Below are 24494 nucleotides of genomic sequence, written 5' to 3' on the forward strand. Positions count from 1 at the left end.
CGCCATCACAGGGCATATACACATACATGTCAATAAATAAAATGTACGGTCATTTCAGTGACCAAGTACAGCAAATAAGTTTAAAGTTGAATGTCTTGTTTAATACACAGGGCACTGAGAAATACTCGTCGGAAACACCGTCTCCCAAGCACCGCCTGGTGGCAGGCAGGCACGCCCGTGCAAACTACAAAGTTGTCAGTTCGTCGTTACCATCCATACTTCACCATTGCATAAGGTAAGACCAAGTGTTATCTTATTATCATATCGTTAATTTCATGCTTTGCTGTGTGTGCAGAGACCAACCCCATCTTAGTTGCATAGTCTTTTAATTGACGCAAGACACCTCCCGCGCGACTGCTCAAGAGCTTGAGTTTTTCTGGAAAGGAGAACTCGAGTTGTAAAATTATGCACTTTTGCAACTCCTAGTCTGCTGCTAATCTCGCATACTACTGGGCCTGCCAGCCTGATAATTTCTGTGCACAGCTGTGACTATGATCAATGACCCCTAGTGGCTGCGGTGACTTAAAACCTTTGAAAAACCGGTTTTATACCGCAACTGAGCCCTAACGCCTCAGCTGGTTTTTTTTGCCCAAGTCCGAGCACCACAGAAGGGGCGATACGCCGGTAGTGTCTTTGTATTTTCCCTTCTCCTGGCAGGCGAAAAAAGGGGTGGTTTGTCACCAAGTCCAAACCCCGGAGAAGGGGAGACACGCCTGGTGGGGATCTGCACTCTACTGATTGCCCTCTCCCTGGTTTCATTATATCTTAGAGTGTGTTAAAACTTTTCCGATGTAAACTCATCCTATACATGTAACAGGTCATCGCAGCCAGGCTAAAAAAAAAAAAAAAATCCCAAGCTTTCTGATAATGTTGAATATACTAGCTACGAGGAAGGTTATACCAATAAAGCCTTCAAATCAATATTCAGAATGATCATTCATGGCAAGGCCGTGGCATCTCACTCAGGTTTGAATGTACTGCGTCACTTTATATAAGCAAATGAAGGGTATGAAAAAAATAAGGGCCAACCGCAGCCGCTGTCTTTTTTTATCATCCCCTGTGATTGTATTGACACCGCTCGTGGTGTTGACATCGTTTACACAACACAGTGTCAAGGAAGCTCTTAGCCAGAGCAACTTAGAATAAGCACTTAGAGAGGAGAGACAATTGTATTACTCAAGGACACTCAAAAGAGCCACAGTGGTTGCAAGAATTGAACATGAGATCATTTGATGCCTGGATGCTCTCTACAACCGGCAGATATTATTTTCTACGCTAGCAGCGTTTCCCCCAAGATTTTTTTTTCTTCTGCCGTGGCACTGTTACGCCGTCGAGGTCTGTGTTTATGCACACCACCAGAGGAATAGCTTAAAGCTTGCTTGGAGACACGTTTATTCATGTTCATGGAGTCCTGTGCATGTGAATTGGCCAGGAGGTCTTTGGTGTATGTATTTGGAGGCTGATGTAGCTGCATGTCTGTGGTCGCAATCAGGGTAAATGTCAAGGTCAGTGGAAGTGCCTCAGCTTTTATGAAAAGTTACACTTATTTATTGAACATGGAAATAGCTGTCTCTCATAACTCTGCAACATGTTACTCTAAGGAACCTCAGTGGCATAGTCTCCTGCTCTCACCTCTCCTTCCTTTCCTCCTTCTTGCTCCCCCCTTCCTCTCTCTCAGTCCTCCTCATGCCTCTATTTCGGTGCTTTCCTCTCAGGTGAGAGAGGGCCCTTGTCCTTGCACCCTTGTCCTAGTGTTCTTTGTGCCTTGTGTTAAGGCAGCGAGAGCCAAAGCACAAGATGTCATTGTATTCTAAATACACATGGCAATAAAGTTGAACTTGAACTGCCTGTCTTCCTGTCTAGTAAGGGAATTTGTTTAATTGAGTACTTGATTAGGCAACCTGTAGAAATGAGCATATGTATTTGATCCCTTTGCAAAACACCACTGCCAGGCATTTACACATTTAACACACAGAAGAGCAGAGAACTGCCCCCCTTCTTAATTTATGGGTGACTAGTTTACTTCCCTGCTTTACCCAAATAACCCCAGTTTCATCATCATCATCACCACCATCATCGTCAGGCTTTCTGTTCCTGACCCACCAACCAGTCTGTCAAACTCATCAGAAAATTCAAAGCATAGTTTGACTAACAAGCTAGATGTGCAGGGCTCTACAGTGCACCTTTTTGGGGGGGGGGGGCATATGCTAACTGGAAAGCCCATTTAGGCTATGGTATTTGAGCGGTCCTTATTTCAGACCTCATAGGCGAGTTCAACAAACCCCTAATAGCTTTATGTTAGCCTTGACAATTGTCTAACACTAGCTAATAGTCTGATGATGTAGTGTGCAGCAAAAACGTTCCCCCGAAATTGCTACCCGCCACAGTTCCCTATGAACATTTAGGAACGTTTGCTTCGTTGAACTCACTTCTGGCAGGTTCTATTTCTGCTCTGAGTAAGCAGTCAGCTAAACAAGAGGTTTTCCTTAAAGAGGAGTGGACTACCTTTTCTCTTCGCACGCCGACACGAGGGGCTGCACATTCACCTGTGCTGTTCGCTGCAAGACCGACCCGCAGTATTACAGAAGCCAGATGTTGGACTACAGATTACGAGTAGCCAACGACAGACCTGTAAACGGTGCGGGTGTGAGGGAAGTGTTCCCATTAATTTTCTTCGCTCACCCCTGACCCTGCCTGCTTGAAGCAGAGCGAGTGTGTGGGATTTGTCTGGGGAGATTGTATAAAATCTAAAAGCTCAGAGCAGTGGTGCTCATCATGTAGCAGTGGCACTGTCCCACTGTTGAATTTATGTAGGGGGACTACTGTGCAAGGATGTGAGCCAGATTCAAATCTGTGTCAAAGTGGGACCGAAATTGAAGCACTAATGTGTTCTAACATCGCTTATTACCTTAGTAATCATGCATTTTGTGCTGTCTCTCTTACTGAGAAACAATTAAATAGATGAATAAAATGGTACGATTAGGTTTTTCAATTTGTCTCTTTTTAAAAGAGCTCCCCTAGCTCAGCTTCTCTTAAAAGATATATTTTTTCTGATACTCATGATGTCATCAGACACTTATTTACATACAGCCAGTCAGATTATATCATCAAAATATGAAACCCTGGGTCCCGGGTCGTCCTCTGTGTGGAGTTTGCATGTTCTCCCCGTGTCTGCGTGGGTTTCCTCCGGCTGCTTTAGTTTCCTCCCACAGCCCAGAGACATGTAGGTCAGCTGACTCGGCCGTACTAAATTGTCCCTAGGTGTGAATGTGTGTGTGTGAGTGAGTGTGTGTCGGCCCTGTGATGGCCTGGCGGCCTGTCCAGGGTGCTTCCCGCTTGCCGTCCAATGACTGCCGGGATAGGCTCCAGCATCCCCCGCAACCCTGAGAGCAGGGTAGGCAGTTTGGATAATGGATGGATGGATGAATATGAAACCCCACCCATCCTTACCACCGACCCCTGCTAGTACTTGTCGCCCAAAGGCCAGCTCATAAAAATTAATGATACCTAGACCACTCCCTCCGAGTTCTTGAGACAATTGAGGACAGTTATGGATTATAACATACAAAAAAAAAAACATTTGGAAATAAAAAGAAAAAAAATGCTGAGTATTTAATGATGCCACATTCAAGTTTTATTAGACGTGAAAATTTTAACATTTTTACTGATTCCCATCCAGTTAACCATCACATACACCCTGGCCTTAACCCGCTAATCCGCACCCAGACACAAGGATTTGAGTCTATCCAGTTAAAAGTGTAGATTGAGCCGAGTAAAGATGAATATCTCTTGCCCGTGAGTCATATACCCTGATGGGCCATTTTATGATGGTGAGAAAGTTTGCCTTTGCAATAGCTGCTGTGTTCTGCTAATCAAGACGTACGAGCCGCGGTATCATTTGGAATTCCATCTCTGTGGTGTAGGACTGTGATTGTTATGGAAAAAAAGTGGAGATGGCTAGATTCCCCATAAGACAAGACCCTTAATTAGCTGTTTTGAGCCATTAACGTAAGCAGCGAGAGCTCTTGATAGCCCACGAGGATGCCGGAGATAATTGGTTCCATTGGCGTTTTCATATTATTGTCATGTTTGGCAGAAAGACAGAAAAAAAAGATATAAATAGAATTCGAAAAGAAAACAGTCTTTTCTCTGTAGAAACATTTCAGAGTAGGCAGTGGAGTTGTTGTGTATATCACCTCTACCCCTTCCCTACTTCATTTACAGCTAACGAATACACTTTGGAATTGTAATAATGTTATCAGTCTCATTAATATGCGTGAGTGATGATATTATTTATTTTAATTGAAATTGCCCTTTCGAACTGTTGTGCGGATTTCTCTAAAGCGGGCGACACAGCACGGCGATGAATTCCAAGTGTGTATGGGCAGTGATCGACCCAGAATGTCTGATTCCCACAAAAGATCCAGGGCTGGTGACGCTAATGGAAGTGGATGGAAGTTGACTCGCGTACATTTTCCACTGCCAAGTCCATGTCTGCGCCTCAGTGGGCCCAGCGTTGCACTCCTACCTCCGTCGCCACATTGCACTTATGCGTCTCAGCTCCCATGTTGCGCCCCTTCAAAATGCTAACGAGGGCCAATAGAAACGGAGTGGGTAGAATGCAGCGGGTGAAATCATGTTCCGGTTGTGTCGCGTCAGCGTGAGCATCTTCCCAGGCCTGACAGGTCAGCCAATTAACCTTATTTACCACGTCTCCCCTCGCCCTCTTAATAAGCTCCACTGGGCTTCTCCCTAATAATGAGCTGCTCAGAGTGAGGACTGTTGGAGTGCTGCTTCCAATTGCATTTGTCCTGCAATTATTCAGGTGACAAGCCCGTGGCTTATGTTCTCCTGTACCGTCGGGGCTGGAACATTTTCCCTAGTCGTCCCTGTTGTCTTTTTTTTTTCTTGCTGCGATTGGTACATCACAAGTGGATTTGTTTTGGCTTAATTCTGCATAATCAAGCAACCTTATTTGCTTGATTGCCTGTGAAAGTAAGTCATGGGGACTACAATAATGACATACTACCATGATTACCTGTGCAGCCTTAATAAGAGGTCATGGGTAATTGTCATCTGTTCAACTGTTGCTGCTGCTGATTAAGCCAATCAGTACCTCTCTCTCAGTTGTATGTATAAATCCTCTCCATTGTTCAGACCTTTTTATCTATGTATTTATTTATTTTAATGACTCCTCCATACAGGGGTACTCATCATTTCCTTTTTAACGTCAACCCTTTGTGTACTTGGTTTTTCTGGATAGACCAATGCTCATAGGTTATTAAATCTCTTCTCTAGATATTTGTTGACACTCGCAGTCTTCCCACTTTTAAATGGTTGCACTGGGCCACCTATTTTGTCACAGTACGTTAGCATTTTGTGCCTTTTACGTTCAAACTTTTTTGGTTAGCAATAAAAATGAACCCCCCCCCCATTTCCCTCTTCCCTGTGTTTTTGACTTACCTGTAGTACCATATATAGATATTCAGGGCATCTGCAAGCAAACAGGACTCCACTGGGACCTTTGCAATCATAGAGGACACCGTGTAATGTAAACAAGCATGATGAATGATCAGTGTCTGATGGGGCAAAAAAAAAAAAGTTCACCAAATTCGAAAAGTTGCAGCTTGTTTGCTGATGACTTTTATATTCAGTTAACAAAATGAAAAACTCATAACCAAAAACGTAATCCTGACAGACGCGCCTCTTTGGAGTGGGGCAGGAGTCAGGCCCACTAAAGATTTAACGGGGTGATGGTTAGTTTAATGAGGAATGGGCAACATACATGTCGGTAATGGCATGTCACAATTTCCACAAAATGTTTTTATATCAACATTTCACACACTGAACTTTAGCAAACGGTAGCTATATTTCCAACACAATTATGATTGCATGAATAATAAGACAAGCCCGGGACGTCATGTCAAGTGTCAGTCTGGGAACATCTCTCACTCCCAGAAACCAGGAGAGCTGGAATTAATGTGCGCCATACCCCACAGCATCTCCAGTCACCGTTACTCTGTTTTGTTGACCATCTTACTTTTTTTCATAAGTATGCTAAATCATGGCAAATGGAAATTAGTAAAGGGGAAAAAAAATCTCATTTTCAAAACAGCCCGAGGCACAACAATGTTTGTTGTTGTGCTTACAGCAAAGGTATGTGCGCTCTCATGCAGAGATAAAATACTTTCTTTATTTAGGGCTGACTTTATAGCATGCCACCTCCACACGGAGCACAGCTCTCTGAGGACTGGCATTGCTTGATTAGCATGTTGATTTTAATCACAGCTGCACCACTTCAGGTCTTTTATGAAAACAAATTTTCTTTTCCTCCTTCCAGCATTGTTGTTTAACCTCTCTGCCAACTTTCTCTTTGAGCCACTATTAGGTTTCTTTCTTCTTCTTCTTTTTTTTCCTTGACTCCGTTGTTGTTGTTCCCTTCAATAGCACAAACAAAGTTTTATCTTCGTAAGCGACACAAAACTTTGCACCGACCACTTGTGATTCATCTATTCCAGCGTGCTCGCCCTTGGTTTAGATAAGCACTCTCTGCGTCATGACCTTGAGTGGACAAGCGGTGGTTTCGGGGCTGTGATTTTCAGGTCCTGACGGTGTTGAGCTCAGATGCCTGTGGAGATACTAATACACTCCGGGGTACTGACTTTGCAGGCCTGCTTTAACGCCGCACCCTTTGTGGGAGTCCAAGGGTCCTCTTCAATTTAAGGTGCGACCCTCAGTGGGCATCGCAGAAATGCTGAAGGTGTGTTTACGGAGCAGAAGAGGGCGATCGTTTGAAAAAAGTGGGAGTAAAATATTGGAAGACCTAAACTGAAAGAACTGTGTAGCGTGTGTGTGTAGTGTATGTGTGTGTGCGTGTGTGTGTGTGTGTGTGTGTGTGTGTGTGTGTGTGTGTGTGTGTTGTTTACGTGTGTGCATATGTGCATGCATGCATATGTGCGTGCATGCATGTGTGCATGCATGAGCATGTGAGAGACTTTATGTGAGATAAATGTAGGGCAAGTACATGTTTCTTTGTGTATATGTTTATGGTTGAGTTATTGCTCTCCATTTTTTGCCCTCCCCTAATATATTGCCATAGATCTGTACCAAATTACGTGCTTAAGAGACTAGGGATGGCTTCATGTCAAGACAGTGTTTTTAGGTCTAATTCAGGAATTGCTGCCGCTGCAACACGGACACTTTGCTGCAGCAGCAAAGCTGTTAGAAGATGTGATTTAAAAAAATGCAGTGTTATCTGTACCCCAAGTAAGTCCTCTAAGCTGTTTTCATCTCACACTTTTAGCATTTTTGTTTTGAGAAAGGTTCTTTCTGAGAAGAGACAACATCATCCGTTAGAACTATATTTATATATATATATATATATATATATATATATATATATATAAATATATATGAAATCTAACCTGCGATGACTTTTAAGATATGTTTTATTGTTTTATTGCACTGTGCACTCTCACTGCCTGCAGAATTGAAACCACTGCATCGGACCGTGGTGGCTCAAGAGAAATAGCACTTCATTTTTTTTGATAAAGAGTAAATAAATACTCTTTATTATAATCCTCCACCTTCACAGAGAGCGGTCGCCTCCAGGGAGAGGTGCAGCGACATCAGAGAAAATACAGCATGTCATCTTCTCTAATGCAGCAGGGGCCATCTGATAATCAAGCTGGCAAGCCGCTCTCCCTTTTATTTGAACTGTAAAAGTTGATGAATCAGACTTGGCTGCGCACTTAAGATCCATCCTGCGTGCTCGTCCTTTTTTTTTTTGTTCCCCGTCCAAGATTTGTGTGGTGTGTCTCCTCTAACCTATTAGGGCACAGTGCCGTCCAATATGCTCTTCCTTTTCGAAATGTGTAAGGTGGAATCAATTCTTCCCCCCTTTGAATCGCAAGCATGAACATCGCATTGCCTTTTCACAATGGCTCTGCATCAGGGCCAAGGCTGGTTCATAATGGCTTAAATGGGGATTGGCTCAATGTTGCTAATACGCGCGCTGTGCATTCAGCCCGTGAATTGCTGCATTCGCCCCAATACTGCCAAAAACCCTTTCAAAGAGTGAAGAGGCTGAAGTTTGAATGCACCGTGTAGTGTAATGCATTGTATTCGGGGCTGCAAAGATTCAGTGCTGATCAGCAATCCACTGCAGTGAACTGTGACAGGGCATCTGTAAGTCGGGGGAAGTTACAGTGCACCACAACAGCCATAAACAGATTTGGAGTTTTAAGAGAGTAGAATCACTTGGCTACCTTTCAAAAGGAGCCGTTTATGGGCTTTAAATTTAAGGCCGGTCCATTTCAATGAAATGACTCCAAATGAAATTTGAAAGGAATTTGGGGATGTAGAATCAATGTGCAGTGCAGTGACTTGCACTGCGGCGTATTTCATCTTGACAGGTGTTGCTCAGAATTTTATGAAAAAACTGAAAAGAAAGCCACTTTATTTTGTCATAGTACAGTTACAACGAAATGTGTTCTCTGCATCTAACCCATCCTATTGTATAGGAGCAGTGGGCAGCTGCAGCACCCGGGGACCAACTCTAGTTCTTTCCATTGCCTTGCTCAGGGGCACAGACAGGGGTATTAACCCTGACATGCATGTCTTTTTGATGGTGGGAGGAAACCCATGCAGACACAGGGAGAACATGCAAACTCCACACAAAAAGGACCTGGGACGGCCTGGGGTTCGAACCCAGGACCTGCTTGCTGTGAGGCAACAGTATTAACCACTGGGCCACCATGCAGCCCTTTTTTGTTTCTTTCTTGTATGTAAAGACACTGTCTTGCTACTGTTGGACTACAGGTTCAATTCCCTTACTAGCCACTGATCTGCTCACTGATAATGAGTCAAGACCAAGACAAGACCAGGACAAAATGGGTTCAAGATTGATAGGGGACCGAGATGGGCCCACTGGTCTTGAGACTACTCTGGAGAACTACAGCCCAGGTAGGCAGTCAGGCAGGAAGCCAGACAGACAGATGTGTGAATGAAAAGGCCCTACCACAACAAAAACATGGCTCTGCCCGGGGGGCTGATGTGGGGTGTTTTGGGAGTGATAGAAACTGTATCAATAACCTTTACTGCCTGATGCATTAAAATGGATCATAAGGCTGCTCTAATTTCTAAGGCAGCGCGGCATCTTAACAGTCCCAGCTTATGTGGAGCCACAGACAGCCCGCCAAGCCCCCCCACCACCACCGCCACCCAGACCACCACCCCCCACCCTTCATTTTCTTTGTTCTAATTTCTATTTCTATCCTCTGGACATGATCCTCATTGTCAGTTGTCGGCCTCAGCGAATGAATAGCCTCTGCAGTTGTCCCCTGAGTCTCCTGCTCCGCGGCAGTCTGGGCAGGAGGGGGTAAGGGGGGGGGCACTAGACGTTGCCTTGTCTCTGCCTTTGTCTCACACTGACGAATCAGCCTTTGGTGTTACTTTGATTCCTCTGGAAATGGTTTGATATATTGGGGCACATTGCGGGGGCCAAGACAGACAAGTTCTTGTTATACCATTTTCAGCCCCACTGCTTCTGCTAATGTGATCTTCCATATTTTAAAGGGAGATGATGAAATAGTGCCTCTGTTTTATGGCAGCGTCACATATTGTACGATGTCTCTTTATGGCTCTGCAAGCTCATTGATGTGCATTGGAATCAAACGTGATTAACGCCTAATTGGTTAGAAAAGTAAATTTGAACCCACTGTGGTATTTGTGCCATTGAAATACAATATTTCCCCAAGAGCTGTATTGAATTATAAAGGATTTCTCTGCTTTTCGTTAAAGGTCTTCATGGAACATTGATTGATGACTGAGTTATTGTACTGTGCTCATCATGTCACACAAACATGCTTCGCCCTTATATTTTTATAGTGAAAAAAATGGCTTTTATCTTGTTTCTCCTTGTTTGTATTGTCCTCACCTAACATGCCTCATACATGCAAGAAACAAAGAATTATTGGTGATGCTGTTGTGTGACCATCTCATGGTACTGACCCCACCAATTACTCACCATTGACTGCTTGTTATACATTGGATCCAGGTGATTAAGTTTATTCTGCTTTGTGTAGACCATTGATTTGCTCTGGATATTTCTGTCTTTTGTGTTTAAACATACATCAACCGCACAGAGACGCAGAACTGCATTTTCTCGAAAGAGCTTGCGTAATGTCACATAACAGCTGTTAGCTAATGTTATAAGGAAACTGTGGTATTTGCATTTTTTCCCGTAGTCAAAATGTAGCAGACATTTTTATGTATTCAGTATTGAGCAAACGCACCAAGCCAATGTAAGCCTTCGCAAATAATGTCCATTGAAAGAGCGCTCTTTTGCTACTAACAAGCTCAGGATGTTATGCTAGGTGTCAGTGTTTGGGGTAACGCGTTACAGTAATGCATTACTTGTATCAGTAATGAAGTAATGTAATGCGTTTCTAATAATCATTACAGTTACTGTGTCAAGTAACGGATTACGACCGCAAAATACACCGCGGGGGGGGGGGGGTAGTGTAACGACCACAGATGTACAGACTCGCTAGCCGGGTTCGCGTCGCGGCTGCAGCGGTTCCCGGCTGCCCCCTGACTTCGCTACAGTATTGCTGCTCGTGGATACTACCGAATCGCCTCATTGCAAAAAAAAAGTCCAATTCAGAAACACCGGCGCTAACAGCCGAATGCAGTCAGAGTGCAAATTATTAGCATCTTCAGAGACTTGGTGGTTACTGAAGCTCATTTATAAGAGGTGTCAGGCCCAGAGATGGGCAGTATTTCAATTAGATGTATTTAAAAAGCATATTTAATTATGTTTGAGTATTTTGTCATTTGTATTTTGCTGGATGGAAAAAATAAGATGTCATTTGTAACAAAATACTGTAAGAGCTTGTGTTTGTGTATTGGAAATACATAAAATACATTATTTACGGGGCGCCCGGGTAGCGCAGCGTTCCATTCCATTGCCTACCAATACGGGGATCGCCAGTTCGAATCCCCATGTTACCTCCGGCTTGGTCAGATGTCCCCACAGACTCAATTTGCGAAGATGGTTGTGGGTATGTGTCCTGGTCGCTGCGCTACCGCCTCCTCTGATCCGTCGGGGTGCCTGTTCGGGGGGGAGGTAGAACTGGGGGGGAATAGTGTGATCCTCCCATGCGCTACGTTCCCCTGGTGAAACTCCTCACTGTCAGGTGAAACGAAGCAGCTGGCACTCATGTGTTGGAGGAGGCATGTGGTAGTCTGCAGCCCTCCCCGGGTCCTTTGTGTTAGGGGTTACACAAAGGAACATACTCTTTTTTTAGGTTGTTTGCATTGGGGGGAAGGAGGATGCTTCTCTTTCTCTTCTATTATTTTGTACTGTATCATACTCTGCTATAATGGTACTGTTCTGTGTCTTTTGCTCTCGTTCAATTGGTGGCTTGTTAAACTGTAGATCTCAGAAATGTACTTACTCCGGTGCACTTATATTTATCGCTCTTGAAAAAGGCATCTGCTAAATGCCCAGTCTTATTGTCTTCTGAAATAACTAGTGCATCACTGTGGCCTAACTGTTCACTTCCCCCTGCTGCATTTCAATCCAATTCAATTCAATTTATTGTCATTAAGAACAATGTGCAGGCACATGTTAAAAATGAAATGAGGGCTGTGGCTTCACCAAACAGTGCAAGATGGACACAGACAAACACAGCAAATACAGTATAAGATATACACACATGAAGACCAAAAGCTAAAATAAGTTAAAAGAGAGCTGGAGTACAAAATATTTAAAAATATCTACAGACATTCAGTGGGTAGCCAGGTTCAGGTGGGCAACAGCTTGTGGAAAGAAGCTGTTTTTGAGCCTGGTAGTGCAGGCTCTGATGCGCCTGTAACACCTCCCAGAGCGCAGGGGGGAGAACAGTCCATGGTTGGGGTAGGTGGGATCCCTGCTGATGCTGAGACCCCTTCGAAGGCAGCGTTCGTGATAAATATCTTGTATGGCTGGGAGCTGGGTCAGGTGATATGCTGGGCTGCTTTGACGACCTGCTGCAGAGCTTTCTGGTCTACTGAGGTGCAGCTGCCGTACCACACTGAGATGCAGCTGGTCAGGATGCAGGATGCTCTCTATGGTGCAGTGGTAGAAGTTGGTGAGAATTTTGGGGGATAGATGGGCCCTCAATTGGCTGTTCGCTCAGTCAGTCAATGGTCGCTTTGACTGACAGAAACCACCCAGCATGCACGCCTGAATTCACAGCGTCCCACCTCCAAGATATCCTGATTGGCCACTTCAAATCTATGATGTGTGGAAATTAGCAAAGCTCATCTTTTCGATGTAGGGGGGGTCAAGGTCAGACCCATATTGAGGCCTTTGTATTTTCAAATTACTTGTATTTTAATTAAATATATTTTCTCATACCAATATTTAATATTTTATTTTGATCCATTTGATGAGTAAGTATTTGTAATTTGTAAAAATATACTTTTTCATGTATTTGTGCCCATCTCTGGTCACGCCCAGACTTTACAGTGATCATGGCAGCAGTTATTGTATTTCATATAGAAAATAATTTGGCAGTATTTAACTTCATAAATAATCAGGGGTGGAAAACTGCTGTCCAGTACAGCCGCTGTTCACGGAACCGATGTCAAAACAACAGCCCTTTAAATGTAGTCGGAGTCCAGCCATATGCTAGGTTTTAGCCTAGTCTTGTTTACCTACTGCACCAACTGTGTCAGTGTTGCATGGGGTTGCGTGCCAGCCATGCTTTCTGAGGAAATTTCAAGTAAATTAAGTGGCAAATGCTTTAACTGGTACTGATTTAATTAACTAGACCGTTTTAACTACAGGAACATGGATACACATTGATATATTTTAATGTGCAATGAAAAAAAAACCCACAAGGCTGAATCACATTGCATCTGGTACGATGAGGTATTTATTTTAATAATTTTTAAAAAGATGGTACTCCTGTTTGAGGGCTGCATAGCCGGGTGTAGAGAGAAAAATAAATAAACCAGGTGCATAAAAATGGAGATCAACTTCTGTGGTCAGTTTAGCAACTTCAGTTGATTTTAATGAGTACGTTCTTCTGTTGCAGACACGTCGTGCCACAGCTGTGCCTGGTGCATTCAGGCCATGAATTAAGCGTTTATTGTTTGTTAAAGAATTAAAGCACACTGCGCACCACTTCTACAAGTGCGCCACCAGAAAACATGTCCCCCGAATAATTTCCTGTGCAGAAATTCAATGGTTGAGATGGCTGCAGGGTCAGACGCTACATTTTCGAAATAGGTATGCTCCCATTACTTTCAGTTTATCAAAGAAAAGGGCAAGAACATAATTAATCAGACTTTGAGCCTGCCCATCACTGTCTCTAAGGCCATTCATTTATTTAAGAAGGTCTAGGCTATTTAATTGTTCTATATCATCACACTGTTGTTAACATAAGCAGTTCATAAAAGCTGTTTCAGGTCTACGGCTTAATTAGGCTATACAATATCGCCTACCACTGGCTTTGTAATGGACTGTAATGGAGCTTCTGTGCTTTGAGTACTCGCAATGAAACATTACCCTCCTCCATTTTATAATGCTTAGTCGTACTTGTGTGGTTATTTTATTGAAAGGAACACAAAAGTAGTGTAATCAGCAACTCATTACTCTACACAGACAGTAATGTTGTAAAGTCACTTATTACTTGTAAATTAAAGTAACTAGTAAGGTGTAATCCATTACATTTTGGAAAGTAACTTGCCCAACAATCATGGCTGTCTGTAAAACACCGTTGATTATGAAAAGACAATCCCATTACCGTCAGTCAGTGGACGGATGGACTTTTTTATTTTTTGCATTTTCTTTTTTGCACCTAGCTCCAGTTCTCTCATGGTTTCATTGTTGTCCTCCTGTAACAACTCATTCTTTGGCGAGATTACAGGGGAAGGCTTCTGCTCTGGGTTAGAAATGGATTGCTATCTACATGGTTCCATGACTGATCTCATGGCTAAGGCTCTTTAGACTCCGCTCATAAAATTCAGTGTCTGTTATTGCCAAAAAAGGGCTTTTTTAGTGAACGTTATTTCGCTCGTCTGACTCCTAATAAGTAGGAAAATAGGGTTTGGGTTAAAACTACTGGAGCGTCCTGTTAACTTGCTGGTGAGTGAAGGGGAATATTCCAAGAAGAAAATATTGGCCAATATGGTGGTCGTAAAGTTATTGTCAGTGATGTCATGACATGTCTTGGTTTCGCTCAACAGCACTCATTAAGAATGCAGACCATATTTTGCCTGTCAGTCAGTGCCTCTGCATGCAAATTGAAAATTTGATTTCAATCAGATTAAGGTGACAATTTGATTATTGCAAATGTCATGTGAACACCTCAATTGAACCATCTTAAATCAAATTAACGTCTAAATCGCCACAAGCATAATGTGATTGACAAAGCTAGATTTTTCGTCAGTAATTTGGTTTACTCTGCTTTGTACACGCCTTCAGCAGAGTTGTCTTTATGCATGCACAATAATCCAGGTAAGAAAATCAAAGAAGGTTGAATCAGTTCATCTGGATACAAAGTTTATTGACATTTCATCACTCATCTAAGTGACCTGTTCAGTCTGAAGAGGTCACTTAGATGAGCAATGAAACGCATCTGTCAATAAACGTTGTATCCAGATGAACTGATTCAACCTTCTTTGACTTCATCAGAGTTCTATCAAAGAAATGGTTATGCACATGTACCCAAAGGTTATTAGAACTACTGGTATCTGGCCCCGAAACAACAGAAAAAGACGAAATGGCCAGGTGCAGCAAAGAAAGATTAAGAAAAGGAAACTGCAAACCCACAACTCTGGTGCAAATATCTATTAGTTCAAGAGTTCAAGAAACTTTATTGCCACACAACCAGGTTGGTGGTATGTGTTTACGGTATAGCATGGTAGCTCTGTGTTAACATACCCAACTTCCCAACATAGATACATACAGTAAGTAAATACTTAGGATGGGTGGGAGGGGTCATTGATGATTTTACCAGCCTGGTTGCCTGTGCAGGTGGTGAAGAGGAAGTCCAAGGGGGTAAGGTCTCATCCTATGATTTTGGAGGCCTTTTTCACTATCCTGTGTAGATTAGTTTTGGTGATGCTGTCCGTGGTTCTGTACCAGACTGTGAAGGAGGATGTAAGGATCGGCTCTGAGCCCTTTCTTGTTTGCAATGGTGATGGACAGGTTGACGGACAAGATCAGGCAGGAGTCTCCGTGGACAGTGATGTTCGCGGATGACATTGTGATCTGTAGCGAGAATAGGGTGCAGGTTGAGGAGAGCTTGGAGAGGTGGAGGTATGCACTGGAGAGAAGAGGAATGAAAGTCAGTAGGAGCAAGACGGAATACCTATGTGTGAATGAGAGGGAGGACAGTGGAATGGTGAAAATGCAAGGACTGGAGGTGATGAGGGCATGTGAGTTTCAATACTTGATGTCAACTGTCCAAAGTAACGGGGTGTGCAGGAGAGAGGTGAAGAAGAGAGTGCAGGCAGGGTGGAGTGGGTGGAGAAGAGTGTCAGGAGTGATTTGCGACAGAAGGGTACCAGCAAGAGTTAAAGGGAAGATTCACAAGATGGTTGTGAGACCAGCTATGTTATATGGTTTGGAGACAGTGGCACTGATGAAAAGACAGGAGGCGGGGCTGGAGGTGGCAGAGTTGAAGATGCTAAGGTTTATGGATGTGGTAAGGGAAGACATGCAGGTGGTTGGTTTGACAGAGGAAGATACAGAGGACAAGAAGAAATGGAAACGGATGATCCGCTGTGGCGACCCCTAATGGGAGCAGCTGAAAGTAGTAGTCGTAGTAGTAGTAGTAGTAGTGGTAGTAGTAGGAGTAGAAAAATTATAACCAGTAGCTGTTTATCGACCCTTTTCTTCCCAAGTTGCCTCAGAAAGTACGGTCATTGTTGTGCCTTTTTGATGATGGAGTTGGTGTTGATGTCCAATTTTAAGTTACTCTATTTCCTGGACTATAAGTCACTATTTTTTTAATCATCTGACTGGTCCTGCAACTTATATTCCAAAGCAACTTATACAATGTAATTTTGTCAAGACGAATACACTGCTTTTCAACTAAGGCCACTTATGGCACTGTTTAATCTTGTGACCCAATTGAAAATACTGCACCATCCATAGAAATGGAATGAGAGCAGAATGGACATTGAACTGTTTTGCTGTGGTGATTTGAGTAGTTCAAAAGAAAATGGCGATTGCTGTTAGTTGTTATAATGCCAACATGTCAGTGGGGCTGTAAATGCTTGTCCTACTCGCCTGCTCATTGGTCGTTACCGCAAAACCTCACTTTTAGCGAGTCCGTGAAAAAAATAGTCCACGATTTGCCACAAGTCAGTTTAAACAGAAGTTTATACGGAAGTTAGCCCACTGCAATGGCAGTGGTTCAAATAAAGATGGCTGCCGCTCTGACCATCCTGCTATGTTGATTTGTTTTTGAATGTCTACTGTCATTCAATTTCTGTGGTACCACCATATAAATGTGACTTATACACCGAAGCGACTTTGTTTTTCGCTGAGGGCGACTTATACACCAGTGCGACTTGTACTCTGGGAAATATGGTACTGCTGGATTTTTCCCCGTTTTTTTCCCCAATTGTACCCAGCCAATTACCCCACTCTTTCAAGCCGTCCCGGTCGCTGCTCCACCCCCTCTGCCGATCCGGGTGGTGCTGCAAACTACCACATGTCTCCACCGACACGTGGAGTCGCCAGCCGCTTCTTTTCACCTGGCAGTGAGGAGTTTCACCAGGGGGACGTAGCGTGCAGGAGGATCATGCTATTCCCCCCAGTTCCCCCTTCCCCTCGAAAAGGTGCCCCGGCAGACCCGAGGAGGCGCTAGCGCAGCGACCAGGACACACGCCCACATCCGGCTTCCCACCCTTAGACACGGCCAATTGTGTCTGTAGGGACGCCCGACCAAGCCAGAGGTAACATAGGGATTCGAACCGGCGATCCCTGTGTTGGTAGGCCACAGAATAGACCACTACGCTACCCGGACGCCCGGTGCTGAGGAATTTGAAAGAGTCTGTCATAGGTATAGCTCGGTCAAAGATATGGATGTTCAGTGTTTTGGCAAACTTGGCTGCCTTCTTCAGGACACAGGTGCCGTCGCTTCCTTTTCTTAATCTTTGGATACGGATCCCATTAGCCAGCATCTCAAAAAAAACCAAGTGTGCTTTGTGTCCTCTTTTTGGGCGTCAGTAAACAGCCACATTTCCGGAGTGACACTGAAACAATGTATATGCTCAATAAAATGAAGAAGATTAATATTCTAAAGTTTTGGAGAGGCAAAAAAAAAAAGAAAAAAAGAAAAAGAAACAGACATTTTCTGAAAAGACTCAAATGCAGTGTACGAAGCAGGTTATTGAAGAGATGGCGTTATTTGCAAACACATGTAGACACCTTAATTACACTATCACCCTAATTCAAGTATCCACCTCAGTCAGATTGACTGCATGTAACTATAGTTAGTGTGGTCCATGGGTGTGAGGTGCAGAGGTGGACAGACTGTGCCTGGCCTTGCGTGCTTCCAGGCTTTTGTGTCGAGTCCCTGCGGACCTCCCTCTCGTGACAGGGGCCTGTGTTCAGGTAGAAGACCCCTGCTGAGTGCCCTGCTGACTGGGTAAATGCTCCTGCGCATCACCATGGAGATCGAAGACAAACACGCAGCGAGGCAAGGAGGGCGCAGAACCCTCCCCCGCTCTAACAGATTTGTGGTCCTTAGCTCCGTGGTCTATGACATGTTGCGAATAACAGTCTTTGTCCACACAAGGAAGAACTGTCAGTACCACTAAGCGCCTTGTCCATTGTTCGGCCTCCTCTCTGACTCGGCTCCTCCTCCTCCGAGGAGCTCTCTTCTCCGCCTGCTCTGAGACTTCCGCCAAACAAGTCACTCCTGGTCCGCCACGTCCTTGGTTGTTTTAAGTCTAACTACTTATAAGCACAAATGTTGTCCTGAGATAATTCCCAGAGAGGGCAGTTTTAATTAAGTGCGCCTGATTTGTTTTTCCGGATCCTCTGTTCGACACTACAATAGAATCAGAGAGCTACAAGGCTTCATTTGAACCACTGAATCCAATCAATTTAGACAGCCACTTTCTCTATTATTATAGTTTTCTTTTGCTTTTTTTTTTTTTAGCTTGTGTGACTTAGCATGCCGTAAATGTATAAATGAGGGTTTTCTCTGAAAAAAAAAAAACAAACTTGAGAGCATGTTCGTCCTTGTCCACAACATCGAAAAACTTGTTTCTGACACTCACAGAGGTAGACGCAGTGACAGTGAGAGGTAATCAACTTCACTTTTTTTTTTATCTTTTTGTTTTTGGTCCCCTTAACATATCCCCTCCTCACCCAGTTTCCCCTCGGGGGATGAATAAAGTAGTCCGATTCTGAGAATTGAACTTCTCTTGCTGGGGAGTCAAAGGTACAAGCACCTCTGTATGGAAAAAAAAAGTGTCCGTGTCTTTGGAGACGTGGTCTTCATTTGCTATTCTGTGGCAGTTTGCATTCTATTCACATTTCCTTGTCCCTGTCATTTGGAGTCAAGGTTACACTGACTGTACCATTATGGATGATCCGCTGTGGACAGGGAACGCCTTCCACACATAAAAATATGCAGCTTGATCCTCCCTTCATCTGCAGATGAAACACAATACAAGAGTGGCATCAATAATTCAGAGTACCATTTTCTGATACGCATAAGGTAGTGCTGATAGAGGGTATGTTGACAACTCTATGTGACTGGGTCGAAGGGAAAGGTGTATGGCACATATGGTGTGATATACTAAAGCGCTGACATGCAGTCCGCCAAAAAAAAAAATGCCCACACTGAGCTAAGAATAGACAGTAATTGCCATCGATTGTTTTCTCACGGAGAATTTTTTTTTTAATCCAAGGCTGTGATGGAGTACGTTGACTCCCAAACGGACCAAGGTAAACAACCGTTTGTTTTTGGTTTGTTTGTTTTTTTCTTCTAACTGCACTGCAAACAACTAGCCATCAAAATCTTTTCCCCCCCCTCCAACCCTCATCCCCATCTGCCACCCACAGACTCCCTAGATCCTCCTCATTATCGACCTCCTCACTCAGCTGGGAGCTCGGGCGAGCCCACGCCAGATATAAAGGCAGGACTTGAGCAACGTGAGAGGGGACTTCTTATTTACATGAAACTCAAACATATCTTCTTCAAATCATCTTTGTGTCCTGAAACGGTGCTCTGTTACGATTGGACGGCGAGAGAGAGAGAGAGAGAGAGAGAGAGAGAGAGAGAGAGAGAGAGAGAGAGAGGAGACATATGAGTCAGTACTCTTCTTCTCTGCAGGTTCTCTGTCAGACAGACACAGGAGCAGTGATGTGACTAATGCTGTAAATGTGTTGGCTTGCTCACAATATAGGCTGCCTGGACCAGTCGGTGCTCCTTTGCCTGTCTTCTCTTCAACACATCTTCACCGAAAGAAGCGATTTGAACTTTTGTCTCGCTTTCTTTTTTTTCATACTTGACCTAGCAAAGCAGAATTCACCCCAGCACCATGATAAAGCTCAGGGTTATTTGTTTTGTTTTTGTTTTTGTTTTTTGAGACCATAAGATTTGGAGTCTTTTATTTATTTATTTAGTTTTTTTTTACAACTAAAACTACTTAGTCACCACAGTGTTACATATTTCAGGAGGATTAGCCATGCTAAGCACCAGTCCAAAAGCTATTTCTCACTGCTGACGCTTGGCCCCACTCCTGAAAATGAGACCAGCAGCCACAGCTCTGGGCATGGGCTATATACAATGGATGTCCCAGCACCCATCAACGGCTCCTCTGGCTTAGTGGCAAGTTTAAACAGCCACCTCCGGTTTGGCTTGTCCCTGCTGTCAGACTGACTTATGTCAACCTGTCCACATGGGTGGAAGCTACCATATCCGGAGAAAAAAAAAGATGTGCCATTGTTCTGCAAACTGAATGCACTGTTTCACGATTTGGCAAAAATTTGAAGCTTTAAAGATTTTAAAAAAAATTGCATTGCCTTCTACTTTTCCCCTCAGGGCTGATTTATAATTCCTTTGTTATTTCTTCAGAGCAAGTCTTGCAGCCCCCTGATGAGTCTCAAAATGCCACTTTTCCTGAAGCGAGTTAAAAAAAAATCAGCTAGCTGGCTGAGATAATACTGCTTGTTTCCAGTGCAGTTGGTACCGGTGTAGTAATCTGCCTTATTTAAAGATGTTCTTATCTTGGAAAAAAAAAATTTCTCGGTCTCGAAGACAGTCAGACCACAAAGAAAGTGACACTCTTTCACCTGTTGGCAGATCTTCACTTGTTTTTTAAGGACATTGTAAAAACCTGCTTACATGCGTTATTAAGATGGACATTTTCTACCATAAAATGCTAAATTAAAAGCCAAGATGTGTGGACTGATATTAGTCAAAAGCCAAGGAACCCTCAAGCTAAAATATCACGAAAATAAATGGAAGATGGCGTTTGCAGCTGCCTCACCCAGTACCAGTGTGGGAAGATGGCGGTGCAAATTCACGATTGCGGCGGCCTCACCCAGTACCGTCCATGCAGTGTCTGTTCACGTCTGCATCTTAAGTTTTGTCTTCATTTGATGGCCGGGAAAGCTGGCGCTGGATTGGCTGGGAGAGCTTAGTCTGCTGCGTCCTGTGGGCCCAGGGACCACGGCCCTGCCTGGAGCTGCACCAGAAGAGGAAACACCGAGGGCGGTCTGACAGGATGCAGAAGTGGGACAGGCTAAGCTCAATGCTAGCCAATGCAGACGGGCAGTTCCGATAACACCGAGGGCGGTCTGGCGGCGGTCTCACCCAGCATTGACTGTGGTGTTTTTGGTGTCGTGTGGCGTGCGGGGAGGTGTGTCGAGGGTGTCTGGCTGGGAGAGCTAGCATTGCATCGGCGAGGGAGCCTGGTCTGCTGCTTCTGGTGAGCCCAAGGACCATGGCCCGTACCCAAAGCTGTGCCCGAAGAGGAAACACCGAGGGCGATCTGACAGGATGTGGAAGTGGGGCAGACTAAGCTAACTGCTAGCCCATGCAGACCGGCAGTTCTGACAGTCATCCTGGCTGGCGTTCGTTCCCTTGGACAGTGATTTTTTTCTTAAGTTTGGATATATGTGTTAGTTTGGATATGTGTGTTCTTGTATTTTTGGATGTGTTTTTGTCTTTGTGTTGCACTGCTGTGGGCTGGGGGAAATGATATTTCATTTCTTCTCATGTACGCAAGTACATGAAATGAAGTGACACAGTGTTCCTGATTCCTAAAATGCAGTATGAAGACGGTGGATCTATGTGGTTTTTATGGTCTTACACATCCCTTGGTCATTGACTTTACTGCACATCTCACATTATCTTTCAGGGAGAAAACAACAGTCAAACAGTTGTTTTTGGGGGGGTTTTTTGGGGGGGGGGCGGTTACTGAAACGCATTAACTTATTAGGTGTGCGAATTTAATTCGGGCTTTTTGAAAGGAGACTTGCCATCTGTCCATATCAAAGGACATGCATTATTTATCCTACTTTGAGAGCACAAAAAGATTTTGGGGGGGGAGGGGGCGGAGGAGTATCTAAATGGGTCCTCTGAGTGCATTCACCCTCTGTATTCCCTTTGCACACTGCGGGGTGTGCTGTCACTGTAGATTTGTCCCCCCCCCCTTCAAAAAAAAGAGACAAAGATCTGTGTTGTGATTATGAGTGCTTCCTCTTTGCAGTCTTTTGTTCTATTAGTGTAATTAGCAGTTGACTCCCGTCTCGCTCTCCATCGAATACCTCAATAAAACCTCGACTTGATTCTGACTAAACATCAATTAGCTTAATGCTGCAAACACAACTCGCTGATCCCACATGCCCGATACGCATCTGTGATCCTAAACGTGTGTTATCACAGCCCTATATCTGGCCAGATCTCCGAAACAAGAGGGACGGAGAGAGAGAGAGATGTGTGTGGCTGATAGGTCGTGGTCGAGAATAAATCGGAACATGTTTAACGATGACCTCATTCCATCTGAAGTTTACTACCATTCCTTTAAGGAGGGCAGTATATCTACGCATACTTGTCCATAGAACCCATTTCTTTGCGGTCTGACAAATTGCCGCTATTATTCTGATGAGGTTTATGATGATGCCGTAATGAGGCCGGCCCACCTGACAGGTCCTAATGGAAAAGAGACGAAGGACATCTCGGTGATGAACGAGCACTTTTGTGTGTTCTTGCTTTTCTGGCAAAACAAAAAAAAAAAAACAACTGCGAAGAGGAACCAAGTAAACTTTCGCCTTGGGTCCTCAGATGTGCAGAAAGCCAAAGTCTAGACTTGAAAGACCTAGCCAGATGCAAAATGTGTAATATCCTGTGAACCTTGGGATCTTCAGATTAGAGAGCTGCAGCATATCCGTTTAATTTGAATTGGAGTATCCGCGCTGTCTAAAATCTGCCCTCTGATATCCCAGCAGACATCTGATGGAGATTAACGTAGCAAGCCGCGATAATATATGGATTTAATAAAGTTTGGACACGGACCATAATGACTTATAATATCTGTAATGCAAATTATGAGGGGATTGAGCATTTTAATATTAAGATACCTTTACACTTTGAACCTCTGCAGTTTATCTGATCATTGTGGAAATGAAAACTGGACACTCCTGTCTCCAACTTGTAATCAAAATGAACTTAGCGGTGAAAAAAAACATAATATGAACCGGTCCGATACGCTACATTCATTTTAACAACTCATGAAAACCAGTCACTGCTAAAATCCGTAATTGCTTGATTTCCCCATTTTTTCAAGATGTCAGATAAATTGAGTTCTGTTCCAAAGGGAGACATGTGCCTTCCTCATTAAAATGACAATTAAATTCAAATTGCTGGTAATAAAAACAAAAGCATATATATTAAAAAGGGGTAGGAGGTAACTTGCTTCATCTAAACTGTGCCAACACCTCTAACAACTGCAAAACTTTAAAGTGATTAATCATGAACGAGCAACTTTTCCCCCCCTCTCTTCATATGTATTCAAAAAGATTGACTCATACGCTAATCACTAGCCACACACACACACACACATATGCACGCATGCTGCACACACACGCATGCACACACATGCATGCACACATGCATGCACGCACACACGCATGAACACACCCCATTCATCTTCCTAACCTTTAGCACACCGTGCTGTTCTTTCTTACAGTGCTAATGATATATCTTGAGTCCATTAGCTGCAGAGGTGGACTTCAGTTACATTAGGGAAAGTTGAGGGGACCTGCTGTGAAGGGGGCCTGCAGGAGAAAGCTGAGAGTGTGGACAAGGCAGCTGGTGGCGGACCTCCGGACCCCTGACCGCTCCACTAATGGCCCTGTCAGCCGCTTCGCGATCACAGCCCCGTAACGCCGCCTCTCCAGGGATAGTTGACCGCAATAATGAGACTGAAAATGCGCGTAAATATTCCCCCCCAAAATTAATAAATAAATAAGAGCGCTGCAGAGAGCACATCAAATATGAATGGCCTGTCTTTGATGGACCACTAATGTGTTTGTTCATAAGTGAGTGCATTTAATGTACGTTAGGGAAGGTCTGGATGCAGGGGGGCTGGGGATCTTGCCTCGGGATTGGTCATTACAGTATGTAGGACTCAGTGTTTTTGTTGGGTGAGTGGTTATTTAAAGACGCTTTGAGGACATTAGATTTAGATGTCTGAGAGTCTGTTACGGGGTATGAAACATTCCCAATTTCAGGGTTTTTGAACCTTTTTCGTCTTACAGACCCTCGGATAGACATACATTAGGCCCTGGATCACAATTTGATTAGATGGTAGGAGCTTTTGACTGAATACATCGGGGCGTATAACTCTATATTTTACACGGAGAGGTAATTGCCTCAAGATTGAAACCAGGGATTAGAGCTGACATGTTTTTTCACATTATCAGATATATTTGGAATGACATAGTATGTATAGGTATTTCCAAATTCCTAGGTACCTTGACACGTTTAACTTTTCCTGCTTTTTTTTAAGGCCTCATGTCAATCAATGCATGCTTACTTGTCACATACATTACACATACAGTGCATGTACATGGAAATTTTCTTGACTCTCAGTAAGTATGAAGTACAGCCTGGTATCATTTCCATTAAAATTCATGTTAAATGACACTTTCTCTCACTCTGTTTCTCTCGGTGACATCTGTTAATCTCGTACTTCCCCTCAGAAACGACTGCGGGAAACTGCTGCGGCATTTAATTTGACCTGCGTGATGCTGAGGCCTACAGTATGAAGCAGCGTCAACACACCCAGGGTATCTTTTCGTTAGCTGGCTTCACTACGCCACTCTGCAATGACTGCAAAACTGCAATCACGCGTCAGAGGTGTGACGGCGGTGGTTATCCCAGTCTAGCTATGAATGCATTTGTGTAAAATGGGCGGTGTTTGCACCATGTGACCAATCGCAAGCATGGACAAGTCTGCCAGAGCCC

The sequence above is a fragment of the Lampris incognitus genome, chromosome 19 (assembly GCF_029633865.1).
Source record: "Lampris incognitus isolate fLamInc1 chromosome 19, fLamInc1.hap2, whole genome shotgun sequence".
NCBI lineage: Eukaryota > Metazoa > Chordata > Actinopteri > Lampriformes > Lampridae > Lampris > Lampris incognitus.